The 15,417-nt window shown below is 36.4% G+C and overlaps 1 protein-coding gene and 1 pseudogene across 5 annotated transcripts in view; one reads left to right on the forward strand and one right to left on the reverse strand.

Moving 5' to 3' along the window:
* The window catches only part of Sbf2 (SET binding factor 2), a 382,011-nt gene that overhangs the window by 86,664 nt on the left and 279,930 nt on the right, over positions 1-15,417 (forward strand). The gene's annotated exons all lie outside the window — the stretch shown is intronic.
* On the reverse strand, positions 8,199-14,188 carry LOC148121503 (small ribosomal subunit protein eS8 pseudogene; annotated as a pseudogene).

Here is a 15,417-nt window from a genome sequence, read left to right on the forward strand (position 1 = left end):
CTAGTTTACTCGTGCCATATTACAGACATTTAGAGCACGTACTGATGTCTTCAGGTTCCTTTGGGTCTTTGAAATAGGACAATGTATTTAAGAATGTAAGGTTGGTAAATGTGTTTTCCTCTAAGGGAAATAATGTCACCCTTTTGCATAGAGGGTTGGGAGGAACCCTTTAGTTATGTAGGAGTCTTTCAAGAAATGCTGACTGGTGTTTCTGTAATGATTTCACCCCAATTCCAGGAGGTTTATGTCATGTGTGATGTGATCATTAAGTAATTATTCTAGCTTTGCCTTTGCCCTTACTTGGCCATATAACCTCCCATTTCATGTCTGTTCTTGTTTCTCTTTGGCAGTTGACCTTTTCACACAGACTTGCATGCGCGAGGTTGGGGGTGGTCCCCAAAGTCCACCCACAACAACAAAATGCCTTCATCTAATGTTTGTCCATACTTTAGGAAAGCCTTTTAAAGACTTCTTTGAAGTGCTTAAGTTTGAGTTGTTTTACTCAGGTGCACAGCAGGGCATCTATTTTAAGGAAGAGCTAAAAAACATATGATCATTTGTTTCTAGGTGGAGCATTTCCCAGCTGAATATCTCAAAAATTAGCATTTTTCCCATTCAGTAAAATATATTGAAAGATTAATGTAAAGAAAATATATTGAAAGTTAATGTAAATATTTTAAAATACAAAGAAACTATATTAAAAGGTAAATATAAAAATTAATGTATTTAAGACAAATTCTTTGAAACATCTCAAAATATTTCAGTCAAAGTTAAATGTTAAATTTATATTTATGTACATTTCTTCCATTAGTTTTCCCTCCCTATAGAAATAAATTTTTAGTGGGATTGAACCCAGGACCTTACTGCTTGTTTCTGAGACTGAGTCACATTGTGTTACTGAGGCTAGTCTCAAGTTCAGTTCTCAAGTGTTAAGCTTTCTTGAGTGCTCGGACTATAGGCATGTGAATCTGAGGTTTATTTTGAGTTACAGTTTTGAGGCTGAAAAGTTCAAGTTTGGTTTGCCATGGCTAGTGTTAAGCCTCTAGTGTGGGATTTTTCCAGCTTCTTTATGTAGGCATTTAGTGCTATGAACTTTCCTCTTAACACTGCTTTCTTTCTTTGTGTCCCATAAATTTGGATATGTTGTGTGGTCATTTTTATTGAATTTAGGAAGGCTTTAATTTCTCCCTTTATTTCTTCTTTGACCCATTGATGATTTGGGTGAACATGGTTTCATTTCAATGTGTTTGTGGGCTTTCTGGAATTAGTATTGCTGTTGAATTCTAATTTTAAGGCATGGTGATCTGATAAGATTCATGGGATTGTTCCAGTTTTTTTTTGTATCTGTTGAGATTTGCTTTGTTACCTAGTATGTGATCAGATTTTGAGAAGGTTTCATAAGGTACTGAGAAGAAAGTATATTCTTTTATGTTTGGGTGGAATGTTCTACAGATGTCTGTTAAGTTCATTTGAGCCATAACATCTGTTAGCTATGCTTCTTTGTTAATTTTCTGTCTGACAAACCCGTCCAGTGTTGAGAGTGGGGTGTTGAAGTCTCCCACTATTAGTGTGTAGGGTTTAATGTGTGATTTAAGCTTTAGAAGTGTTTCTTTTACATATGAGGGTGGCCTTGTTCAGTACTGAGATTTCCTCTTGATGGATTTTTTTCTGTGACTAATATGAAATGTCCTTTTTTGTGTCTTTTGATTGATTTTAGTTTGAAGTCTATTTTGTTAACTATTAGGATAGCTTTACTTCCTTGTTTCTTAGGTTCTTTAAATTGGAAAATGTTTCCCAACCCTTTGCAATGAGGTGTTGTCTGTCTTGGAGGTTGAGGTGTGTTTCTTGTATGCATTAGAAGGATGAATTCTGTTTTTGCATCCAATCTGTTAGCCTGTGTCTTTTTATAGGTGACTTGAGTTCATTTTTATTAAGGGATATTAATGACCAGTGATTGCTATCTCCTGTTATTTGTTTTCATTGTTGGTGATATTATTGTGTGTTGTTTTCCCTTCTTTGGGATTTGCTGCTGTGAAATAATATATTTTCTGTGTTTTTGTGGCTATAGCTAACTTTCTTTGGTTGGAGTTTTCTTTCTAGTACTTTGTGTAGGGCTGTGTTTGTGACTAGGAATTGGTTAAATCTTGTTCTGTCATGAAATATCTTGTTTTGTCTGTCTATGGTGATTGAAAGTTTTGCTGGGTATAGTAATCTGGGCTGCCTTCCATGGTCTCTTATTGTCTGCATAACGCCTGACTAGGACCTTTTGGCTTTCATGGTTTCCATTAAGAAGTCAGGTGTAATCCTGATAGGTCTGCCTTTATATGTTACTTGGCCTTTTTTTCTCTGCAGCTCTTAAATTTTCTTTATTCTGTATGTTTAGTGTTTTAATTATTATGTGGTAAGGGGACTTTTTTTGATCCAGTTTATTTGGAATTCTGTAAGCTTCTTGTATCTTCATATGTATATCTTTCTTTAGGTTGGGAAAGTTTTCTTCTATGATTTTGTTGAGTATATTTTGTGTGCCTTTGAGCTGGAGTTCTCTCTCTCTCTCTCTCTCTCTCTCTTTTTCCCTTTTATTCTTAGTTTTGGCCTTTTCATGGTGTCCCATATTTCCTGGATATTTTGTGTTAAGCTTTTGTTAGATTTAATGTTTTCTTTGACTGATGAATCCTTTTCCTCTGTGTATCTTCTGCACTTGAGATTTTCTCTTCTATCTTTTGTATTCTGCTATTTATATGTTTGTATTTGTGGTTCCTGATTGTTTTCTTATAATTTCTGTTTCTATATTTCCCTCGCCTGTGTTTTCTTTATTGTCTTTATTTCAGTTTTCAAGTCTTGAATAATTTCTTTCATTTGTATGATTGCTTTTTTTTTGGTTTTCTTTAATGGATTTGTTGATTTCTTCCAATTTTATGTTTGTCTTTTCCTCCATTTCTTTGAGGGAATTTTTCATTTCATCTTTCAGGGCCTCAAACATTCTCCTAAACTTATTTTTTAAGGTATTTCATCTCCTTCATTTATATTTGGTTGTTCAAATCTTTCTGTTCTAAGGTCGCTAAGTTCTATTGGTGTTTTGTTGCTCTTTGTGTTGTTGAGTTGCTCTTACCTTGTCTACTCATCTTTTTCTCTGATTGGTGTAGTTGGGGCTGTCTGTGTCTCTGGTGATAAATCTTCCAGGTGCCAGTGGATCCAAGGCTCAGATGGTTGCTTCTCGTGGTGCAGTCAGGGCCATGGTTCCAGTCACCACAGAGGTAACTCTGTGTTTCTGGTGGTCGCTCAGTGTTCCCTGGGCTCGCTCTGCAATACTGGGGGTCATTCGGGCCTGCTCCCATGGAGGTTGCTTGCTTGTGGCTGCTTCTGCTGAGGTTGCTCCCTTGTACCTGCTCCTTTGGGGGTAGCTGCCTCTGGTGTTTCTTATAATAGCAAGCTACTTAAAACTTTAATAGTCTTTATCCATATGCTCAGATCTTTGAAGAAGAATGAGATGAAATTATTTAGAAAGCTCTTCAAAAATGTTAATGAGTGAAAGCAAGATGTAAACAGATAAATCTATGCACTCAGGAGGCAGAGCAGGCAGATCTGAGTTGGAGGCCAGCCAGGTGTACACAGAGTTCCAGGACAACAGGGGTTACACAGTGAGACCCTGTCTCAAAACAAAATAAAAGCTCCATGTACACTTACAGCTATTTTTTTTAATAACCTAGAAATTTTGTGTGTGTGGTTTTTTTTTTGTTTTTCAAGTAAAGATAGGTTATAATAATTTTTGCAGGGTTTTTTTCCAGTTGTTTTTTCATTTAACTAAAAATTACTTCAGTATCATAACCTCTTAAGTGTTTTCCTACTATGGGATACTGTGAAACTGTCAGGTAGGATGAAGTCCTTCAGTCTTTATTTTTGCTATAATTTGCATCTGGAATATCTCCCAAAAGCCTGTGTGCTAATGGTTTTCTCTCTAGAATGGTGATACTGGGAGGTGGTAGAACCTTTAAGAAGTAGGTTTCGTATGGTGACTTCTAGTCTTTGCCCTTGAAAGAGACTGTGTGGGGGGCCTCTTCCTCTCTCTCCTTTTTTCTCCCTGACCATGAAATCAGGTATTTGCTCTGCTGTGTACTCTCTGTCGTGAGTTGTTTGACCATGGAACCAAAAGGAGTGGTTCCAACCAATCATGGACTGACTGAAGCTTCTAAAATTGTGAGCAAAAGTAACCCTTTTCTTTATAGTTTGATGATGTGAGTATTTGGTATAATAGCAGAAGATATCATACTGAGTAATCTTAAAGAAAAAAAGATACAAGTAATTATAATTACTACTACTTACTAAGTAATCTACTTAGAGAAAAGAAAAGAAAAGGAAATTTCACTCAAGTATGTTGCACACATTTATGACCTGAACCTCACGTTACCATTCTTACTCTAAGTTTTTTGAGTGTCTCTTTAGAAAATGCACGTTACAGGGATCCACGCTTTTATGGCATCACAACCCTTAATTGATCTTGAATTCAATAGATAAAATAACAGGTGAATCCAGCTATTGAAATAGTGAGACCTAGGCAGAGAGGAGTAAAGTCATAGCAATGTGGTGACTCATGACAGAGTTGCTGTGGCAGAAGACAGAAAAAAAGCATAGACAAGGTAGGGGTGTCTGTTTAGAACTACAAAAGCATACACTTTACAAGCTGTGCACATTCCCAAGAGTACATACTAGCAGTTTGTCACCACTGATAGTCAAAGTATTCTTTGGGAGTATTAGGTCTCATCATCTGTTCTAACAAAGTGATCCTTAAAAAAACGGTGTGTGTGTAGATATAAAGGTAGCTTTCATGTACATGCATTTGTTGTGGATTCCATTGTCACTTGCATTTGCTAGAATTTTATGCAAGATAGTAGTATCTGATGATTTAGTGAAAGCCAAAGGGTTCTCCTGTGAGGGAAATCAAGTTCCCTTTAAAAAAGATTTGTGATACTTAATTTTATTCTTTTACTGTTTGCTTCTTTACCTAATTTTAACCACCTGGGCTCTTTGCTGCACAATTATGAGTGCTGAATAAATGAGATGCTAGAAAATTCTTATGACTCAAACACTTAGCCCCTTTCCATGGTTTTTCTGAGTTCCAGCTACATACTCTAAAATATCAGAGAAATATAGTTTATTCTTCAGGCCTTTATCAAAGTTCTTGGATTATGAAACTACATACTCTTAGAGCACTGTTTGTTGCTTTTTTTTTTTTTTTAAAATTAAATAGAAAACTTCTGGTGAAAGATCAACTATTACTCATACTTAAAATTGACTGTGAGAGGCAGGTTTTCCTTCCCTTCTTACTACCATGTAGTGGGACGAAAGAAAACAACAACAAAAAATTACCTGGTCGAAGCAGTGTTGGGGTTTTATGAATACAATTGGGTTCATATTGAATTGAGGTTGCAGAGTCCTCAAGAACATTTCCATTTTCATGTTAAATCCTTCCTTAAGGACAAATTAGGCTGGGTAAATCCTCTTAAAGGAAAGAATTGAGAGATTCCGGAGAAGGAAATAAGCTGAGTCTGAGTAAACCAGGCCAACTTAAAACTGTGCCATGTGTATTTCAAGCATTGCCTCTCTGTATATATTTCATTTCTGTGATATGGTTCCTTATCAGTTGGTGGATGATACTTATTTGATGTTGCCTAGCATTATGAAAATAATTTCACTCTATGGAATTAACTATCTATATTTTACATGCTGTTTTCAATTTAGACATTAGACTCGAAGTCAGAGAATCTTTTTAATGAAGAAAACAAACAAAAAACCCATCCAGAAACCTTCAGTGTTGGGGTCTGTAAGGATGCACATCAATATGAATACTTACACCTGACAATCACTAATGATAAATATACTCATTGCTAAAGACAAGGATACATTGCAAGAGACAAGAGATACTCAGTCTTTGCCACATAAAGTTTAGAAAAGATGCTAAAAACCAGAGATTTAGGCAAAGATCACAGATTTATGTAGTAAACTACATTATTAGTACAGCTACTTTAATTTTGAGCCTAAGATTTCTATCTTAAATATGTTAATATGTGAAGTCAATCCTGTGTGACAGTCTTCAGTCCTGACCATTGCTGGCAGGATATGAACTTGGAAGAGCAGAGTGTTCTTTTTTTAGTAGCCTTTTTTTCCCCCTGCAGTTGTGACTTTAACAAAGGAAGGTGTATGAGGGAGCAAATAATCAGCAGTAGAAATAACAGCAATCATTTGTTAAAGTAATTTAGATACAGAAATTGTTTAACTGTTTAAAATATATGGCTTGGCAAGCCAAGGCAGAAAGATTGTTGAGTTTTGCATCATTCAGAGCAGTTATAAAACCCCCCTTTCAAAAGTCCTTTATTTGTGTTCTAGAAATTAAAAATAATTTGTTTAACCATCATTTCTAATTTTATGTAAAATAGACTTTTAGTTTTTCTTCTAAAATGGAAGAAGAAAATTGATGGTGATAGTTCTTGTCTCTTACACAATTACATCATGACATTAGAAGACATTGGATACATCTTATAAGCATTACTTACTAAAGACTGGGAGACATTCTTTGTAAGCACTTTTACCTAATGCACATATTAGAAACGTACATTTTTATGATTACAATTCAAGGTTTGATATTAAGACAGAACTAAGTTTCATTGGTTAGATTAGATGTTGAAAATATGTAAATAAGGATTCTTATGTTGTTGAAGAATTTGACTACATGTATGTGGTTGTTTGTAAGTCTTGTCCTGCCTAAGTCTTGACTTACTGCATTTTTTCTTTGTTGTACTTGAGTCCCTGTTGTAATCCGGAATGCCTAAAGAACTCCCATGAAGGACATAAATCTTACTTTAAAAATGTACGAATAGGAGTAGAGTCATCAGTCAGTGACTAGGATAGCTGAATTCAGTTTGCTGCTGTTTAAATTGTCTAATGTCCTGTCCTTTAGTGGTCCTTTAGTGTAACTAACATTTGCATTCAGTATCTAGTGGTTGAGGTGAAGGAAAGGTGAATTCTAATGAATCAGAGCAGGAATTGACAAAGACTTTGTTTGTTTCTTTAATTTGTTTTGTAATAAGGTCAGTTGTTTCAGGTTGTAGTGACATGAGGAATCACACTTTGTTTTGTGAGATGAAAATTCTTCTCATTCATCATGGATTCCAGAAAGAGGACTTTTGACCAGAAGTATTGTATTCCTTCCTTCCTCCTGCCTTTTGTTTAAATTAGATACTCCTCATTCTTTAGGAATATCATAGCATTACAGCTTGCCTGAAGATTACAGAGCTAAGCCACTAAAGGCCAAGGAATGGTGGTACATACCTTTAACCCCAGGGCTCAAGGCTTTCCTGGGCTACATGAAATTGAATTTGTCTATAAAGAGAAATAGAACTCACACAAAGGTGTTCCCAGCACTTGGGAGTCACAGGCCTTTAATCTCAACACTAGGGAGGTGGAGACAGGAGTGATGTGGCTGGGCAGAGAGAGGAATATAAGACAAGAGGTGACAAGGTTCTTACTTTGGCTCTTATGTCTTAAACTGGGGTAGTAAACCATGCTCTCCCCCCCCAGGGGGTTTGTGAGAAACAAATGAAAGACACTATGTTTTAAGTGGACTTAAAGGATAATGTAAACTTGTGTTTCCCAAATGCATTTGGTAGCATCACTATTTCCTCTATTATGTTTTGAATGTATACTTTGAAGTTGAGACTTTAGAAATTTCAGCCATAGTGCTATGGTATTGGGATGCGGGCCAAGTGGGATGTAAGTAATGAGGACACAGACCCTCTGGAATGGATTAATACTGTTATCAAGGGAAGGGGTTCTGTGGGAATGGATTTTTTCTGTCTGTCCTATCCTTTGTTCTTGTACTTTAGTCATAGGCCTTTGTCAAAATGGTTGCTTCTGGTTCTTGATCCTCTGAATCTTTGCCTTTGAGAAGTAAATTTCTCAAACAAGCAGGAAAATAAACACAAGAAGTAGAACTAATAATAATAAAGATAATAAGTAATAAAAATAGTTAAAGCATAAATTAGTTTAGAATGGGTGTAGGTAAATCACAGATCCAAAGAAAAAAGTAAGAGATATTAAGAACAATGAAGACAGAATGAGAAGAGAGGGTTCAGCTTTTCTCTTACAGTAATGCTTTTATAAAAAGAAAAATAAGTGCCTGTATTACATGAGCTCCGGATGACATCTTATTTGCTTTTCCAGGCTTTGATCTTTCTCAGACGAACTCTAAAGATCCTTGCCCTCAAGCACGTAGCCTTCTGCTCTACCACACTGGCCCAGGCTTGATGCAGTGCAGGCCAGAGACTGGTCCTGTTGGAACTGCTTCACCAGATGACCCCCTATGTTGCTATTCTTTTACCTTTCATCATATTTCTTTTAATTTTGATTTTTTTGTTTTTGTTTTTGTTTTGTTTAAAATCTCTTCCTCCTCAAGAGTCAGCTTGGTCTCTTCTTGGCTCAAGTGTGAAGCCACTTCACACTTGGGACAGTGTGAAGTGGGATTCTACCACTGTTTGGTGTGCTGTCGGTGAGCACAATGCAGTTTTTCACAGGGTGTTGGTGCATTGCAGACAGCAGCAATGATCTTTGGTTTTTGAGTGTAACACTCAGAGCCCCAGGAGAAGTTCCCCACATCCAATCTCAGGGCACGGTATTTTTTATTGTCTCCTCAAACTCAGACTGTATGTGATATGGACCAATCCTAGTATTGACAACAGGTTGTTCCCGCTCACACTTCTACTTCTTGTGCTGTGAAGGGGCTTTGTCTTGTCCCCATTTGTCCCAAGAGATGTTCATCACTTGATACTGCCTGGATAGGAAAAGGACAAAGCTTCCTAGTCTGGTTTTTAGAACATATTCCTCGTCCTTTTTTATAGGAGTTCTCAATCCTGAAATTAGATTGTCTGAGAAAAGAGAAAAGCTGCATTTTTCTGAAGCTGGAGAAAAACAGATACATCAGGATGGTAATGCATGTGGAGTTCCAAAGATAAATAAAAATAACATTGTAATTAGTAATAGCTAATATTTGCTGGTTGGTTTTTATGTCCCAAGTGCCCTTACATGTATTACTTCATTTAATTTCTTCTGTAATCTTTTAGAGAAAGCACTGCCTTTTTTCCTGTTTCAAAATTGAGTTAACTAAAGTTCAAGTAAACTAAATAATTTACCTAAGTCCTCACAACTAGTATTTAAGTTTATGTTTTCTTCCAGGACTTTTATAATTGAGAGCAGGATCTTATGCTTGCTAGATAAATGTGCTACGATTTAGCTATATCTCCAAGATCTCTTATAAAACACACACATACACACACACACACACACACACACACACACACACACTAAAACAGCTGCTACCAAACACAAAAGGAGTTGTACTTTGAAATAGTGTCTGACTGGTCTTGAATTCACTCCATAGCCCAGGTAAATCTTGAATTTATAGTCTCACTCTCTGTGTCCTGGAATTACAGACCTGTGTCACTAGGCTTGATCTAAAACATTTAAACTTAAACAGTAATCCTGATCAAAGGGATTAAGAATTAAGAGAAAAACTAATAACATTAATACCATGAAGAACACGTGCTAAGATTTAAAAAATTATAGTAGCTTCTTTTAACAGAATTTACTCTAGGAATATGAAAATTTTGTGCATAATTTAAAATTTCTGCTTTTCTAGAAATAGAAAAGGAAGTGGAAAAGAACTAGAGGCATTAGTGAGGGAGACTCGCTAGTTCTTAAACACTGTGTAGGAGAAGTACTAAGAGACATTTTACTTGGGAATATCACAGAAACTTTAGTGATTCACCAACGTTTCACATTAAGTATTCCAGAAGATGAAACAATTGAATAACTTTTGAGTAACTTATCATGACTACTTGCTTTTCCATGGAGTACCCTAGAGAGTGGCTTTCATGAAGACCACAGCTTGCTTTGCTCTCTAGTTCAATACTGCATTTACAGTACTTGAAGTCCCTAGGCCACATAGGCTCTCATTAAATATTTGACAAAGAAAAAAATCAAATAATATTTTAACTCATGTTTTAAAACATTTATTAATCATATTCTCTGTTATTTAACCTATTAAAATTCCTATAGTGATATGCTAAATAAAATAAGTTTTTTAAAAATATTTGTTTTCTGGTTTAGTTTCTGGAAATATTTATGAGATTGAAATAAAATACATTAGATTATAAAAGTGTAATGCTGAAAGTATGCTGTTAGAACTCGGTATAACAAAAACAACAATGCTTTGTAAATGTAAAGACAGTTTAGAAGTGACTGGTGATAGAGTGTTCAGGTGTTGAGGGTGCTTGGCTGGGACATGTGAAGCTCTCGGTTCAGGTCTAGCACTGCCAAATAAAAGCAATAAAAACAACAATAATTTGAAAGGAGAAAGACTTCATTTCATTTCACCTACTTCTGCCTCCCGAGTGCTGGTATTAAAGGCATGCGCCACCACTGCCCAGCTCTGTTCATAATTCTTAAAACTAAGTTGTATTTCTGTATCACTTCTGCATAAAAATAACATCTCATCTATTTTCTTGACTTGTCTTCTGTTAAATATTTAGTAGGATCTGTTAAATGTTTGAAAGATCTCTGATGGAAGGGGCAAAAGAAATGTAAGAACCCAAGGTCTGAAGAGATAACTCATTGGTTAAGAGAACTTGTCCTTTCAGAGAATCCAGATTTGATTCCCAGCAGCCATATGGCAGCTCACAACAATCTCCTATCTCCAGTTTCCAGGTATTTGACGCTCTTCTCTGACCTCTGGGTGTACCAGATACATAGATATACATGTAGGCAAAAAGTATATATACATAAAGTAATACACACACACACACACACACACACACACACACACACACACACACACAGAGAGGGGGGGGAGAGGGAGAGAGAGAGAGATACATGAAGGCAAAATACCCAAACACATAATCATACATGCATGCATACATCCTTACATACATATGTTCCCAAAGACCACTTTTGTTTGTTTAAGTTCTTAATATGCTTGGAATTTGATTTTGTGATGCTAAATTTTAAAACTTGTGTTATTGGCATTTAAAATATTATAAAACTTTAAGATTTACCATTGTAGATTACTTTTTCTTTGTATGTCAAACTTTACCTTGGATTGTGATGTCATGCATTGAATTAAAACTGAAAGTAAATTTTTTCCCTTAGTTTCTATATACTGTGAAGGTAGATGTTATTTAAAACTGTTTCTGTTGTGATTAATATGGCTAGTGAACACAGAAGTAAGTGTGAGGTTGATGAAGTTGATGTTCACCGATAATGTAGAAGAGTGAATAGTTCTTTAGTCTAGTGAGTGACACCTTAGAGTGATGGATACTGAGGATCTGTAGGATTTCCTCTTTGCTAATTCTATCCAGTGTTATTTTTAAGTAGAGAAATGTTTTATTTGTCCTCATATTTATAAAATGTATTTGGAAGAAGAAATTCACATCTGGTTCATGGATTTCCTCCATGGAGATGTTCCAAATTCAGTGTCAAGATTAGAGCTGTACTCATAGGGTTTGCAGAATCTTGTGTGGAATTTGAAATATTTTGTTTGGAAGTAGTTGGGGGAAACAATTGATTCAGATGTTTTTGTTGAGTTCTAATTTTAGATGTATTTCTCCCTCATTAAAATTAAAAACGTTTTGTGCTTCATAGTATAATCAAGGTACATTTATAGTGTAATCAAGGCACAGGTCAACATTGTTTACATTTAACAAGCTGTTTTAGATGACCATTTTCAATTTTGTTTTTATGAGAGACAGATAAATCGTTAGATTTACCCAAATATGATCATTGGTAACCATAACTATTATTAGAGAGCTACTTCTCATTTATAGTGGGTAGTCTTGATTATTCTGTTATACTTCCTTGATACCATTTCAAAGCAGCAGTAGTCACTTTTTAATTGTTGTTTTCTTAATGTCTTCCCAAATGAGATGTATTATTTGAATACAATGATTGAACAAAGTGTTTCAGTCTCTTACAATGGCTAACAAACATCTTTGTGCCTGAATGGAATTGGTCTCTGGAGTAGCATAAAGTAGAAGCACTTATGGGCTCAGTCCAAGAAGGATGCAAACTAAAAATAGTATTGTCAAGTTTTTATGAATTATTTGCCTTATGTATTGAGATTGCCAAACTGAACTGCTAGTCATGGGGGTTAAACCTGATATGCTGGAACAAATGGGTGTTGCTTAGTCAGTCTCATTAAAGATGGTTGATATTTTTCAAACATTGTGTTTTGGTCCTTTAATGTGATATATTTTCCTTGGAATAACACCATAAAGTTTATTAATAGATAAATCTACATTCATTTGCTTTACTGTGTTTAACTTTAAACTTTCAGTGGAATAGGAAGCATGCATTTTGCATATGTGTTTAATTTAGTAGTTTCTAAACAATGCAGCAGGAATTTTTGTGTTGAGCAGATTTTCCAGTGCATTATTCAATGCTTACTATTAAGGGTTGGGGAAGAGGGAGTCCTGTGAGAGTTCATACTTCTCCACTTTCACCTTTCTTCTCATATAGTAATTGAAAGGTAAACTTTTGTCGTGTTAATGAGAATGAAATGGATACACTGAATTATTTGGTTATATGTATATTAGTTTCACAGTCTGTTTTGATGTACCATTTTAAAAGTTTCTTGTTGGCTTTTGCAACCTTCCTGGATGGTCTCTCACTTCTTGGTTTTGCCTATCTAACCTCCCTGGTCTACAAGCGTCACTTGATGGTTAGCACAGGAAGTAGTGTGAGTTAGTGTTTCTGTAGTCACTGACTACACAAGCTTTCACCAAGGGTTCATGTGGGGACTGTTGGGAAAGCATTAAGCTCTCTGATTGTCATTGATTTCCTATTTAGGATAGCCGTGTCACCCTGTTAATCATTGAATTTGCAACTCAGATTGTTCTCTTCTTCCTCTTCTTTTGGGGGGGAGGGGGATCATCTTGCTATGTAGCCCAGGCTGTAATCCTCCAGTTCATGATCTTCTCCTCTCAGTGTCTGGAGTGCTGAAGTCGTAGCTCCCTTCTTTCCACTTGTTCAAAAACTCTAGTTTGCTTTTTTTTTTTTCATTTTGTTTTGAGTTTAAATTGTATAGGCTTAGTATCATTCATGATTGCATTTTAAAATTTCAAAATGTTGGTTTTCTCATTGCTGGTAACTTTAGTAACTTTTTGGGAGGATGGTGGTGACAGTGTTTTATTTTTAAGATAGGTTTCTCTATGTAACCCTGGCTGTCCTGGCACTCACTATATAGACCAGGCTGTACTCAATCTACTTGCTTCTGCTTCACAAGTGCTGGGATTAAAGGCATTCAGCTCGCTATAATAACTTTTAATATATTTTTATATCCATGAAGAAAGCTGTCACTACAGTCAAGACAATGGAGCAAAAAGTTTCTCACGCCTCTTTGTAATCCTGTCTTCTAATCACTCTCTGCCTCTGACAACAACCATTTTATTTTCTGTCTCTGGAGTTAACATAAATTGAATGATATTCCTCAACAAATGTATCTGTCCATAATGTATACATGGACTGTATTTGGAAAAGAGAGTCTGAAATGTAATTAAGTATTAAAGACAGATAATTCTTTATTAGCATGTGTCACTGTTCTATTGCGGTGAAGAGACACCATTACCAAGGCAACTCTTATAAAAGAAAACAAATATTTAATTGGGGATTTGCTTACAGTTTCAGAGTCAGTTTTAGGTCCAATGTCATCATGATGGTAGGGAGCATGGCACCAGGCAGGGTGCTTGAGCAGTAGCTGGGAACTTTACATCTTGGTCCACAGGCAGCCAGCAGAGAGAGGGGGAGGCCCACTGGGCTAGGCATGGGCTTTTGAAACATCAGAGCCCATCCCCAGCTACACCTCCTCCAACAAGAGCTCACCTAATCCAAGTAGGCTACACCTCCTAATCCTTCCAACCAGTTCACCAACTGGAGACTAAGCATGCAGGCATATGAGCCTTTGGGGCTGTCTCATTCAAACTGTTAGCATGAGACCTAAATACAGTTAAAAATTTCTTTTAAAGAGAAGAGATAATGTGATTGAAGGAGGTAGAGATTAAAATGATACCTCATAAGACAGGGAATCCCAAGAATTGTTGACAGCCACCAGAATGAAGGTGAGCAGCAAAAAGCTTCCAGAGTAAACCATTTATGCCAGCAATCTGATTTTGAACTTTGGGCCACTAGAACATTAACAGAATAAATTTCTGCTGTGGTAAATCATTGAATTTGTGTAATTTGTTACAGTAACGCTGTGAAATCAGTTTGTAGCCTGGTGTAGTAGTACACACCTTTAATCCCAGTACCCAGGAAGCCTAATCTCTGATTTCTAGGTTAGCCTTGTCTACAGAGTGATTTCCAGGCTAGCCAGGACTATACAACAAGGCCTTGTCTTAAAACTTGTCTTCGCTGTTTGGTGTGGTGATAGCTCAGTGAGTGAAGGTGTCTGCTGCCAAACCTGACAGATCCTTGAGACCCAGGCTGTAGTGTTGTGGGGGTACTTGTTTCCTGGCTGCTTAGCCCTGAAATGATCACATATAAACTATATTAATTAAAACACTGCTTGGCCCATTAGTTCTAACTTCTTATTGGCTAACTCTTACATCTTAATTTAACCCATTTCTAGTAATCTGTGTATCGCCACTTGGCTGTTCCTTACTGGTCAAGATTCCAACTGTTGTCTGTCTCTGGTGGGGCTACATGACTTCTCTCTGACTCTGCTCTTCTTTCTCCCAGCATTCTGTTTAGTTTTTTCCACCTACCTAAGTTCTGCCCTATCAACAGGCACAAAGCTTCTTTATTAACCAGTGGTATTCACAACATACAGAGGGGAATCCCTCATCACTGTAGAAGGGGAAAACTAACTTCTGACCTACACATATGAATATGGCACGTGAGCCTAAACACACGCAAATAAATAAGTAGAAAAACAAACAAACAAATAAGTGTGCTGAAAAAACTTGAAGGCTAGAGAGCTGGCTCAACAGTTAAGAGCACTGGCTGTTCTTCCTGAGGACTAGAGTTCAGTTTCCTGTTCCCACGTTGTGGCTTACAGGTGTTCGTAACTCCAGTTCTAGGAAACTAGTGCTGTTTTCTGTTTTCCTTGGGTTCTAGGCACACATGTGCACAAATATTAACACAGGTATTCATGCATACACATAAAATAAAAATAAATCTTAAAAAGTTAAAAGCTAGTCAGGGACTACCCTAAGGGACGAAGAGGGAGGAGGAGAGGGAGTGGGGGGAGTGGGAGGGTGTTGGGAAGAGGGGCGGAAATGGAAACTTTTATAATTTAATAAAATTTACTTTAAAAAAAGTTAAAAGCTAATATTAAGTGTTCTACAGTTTTTTTTTTGTTTTCTGTTAAGGACTAATACA

The sequence above is a fragment of the Myodes glareolus genome, chromosome 7, assembly GCF_982192425.1.
Source record: "Myodes glareolus chromosome 7, mMyoGla1.1, whole genome shotgun sequence".
Lineage (NCBI taxonomy): Eukaryota > Metazoa > Chordata > Mammalia > Rodentia > Cricetidae > Myodes > Myodes glareolus.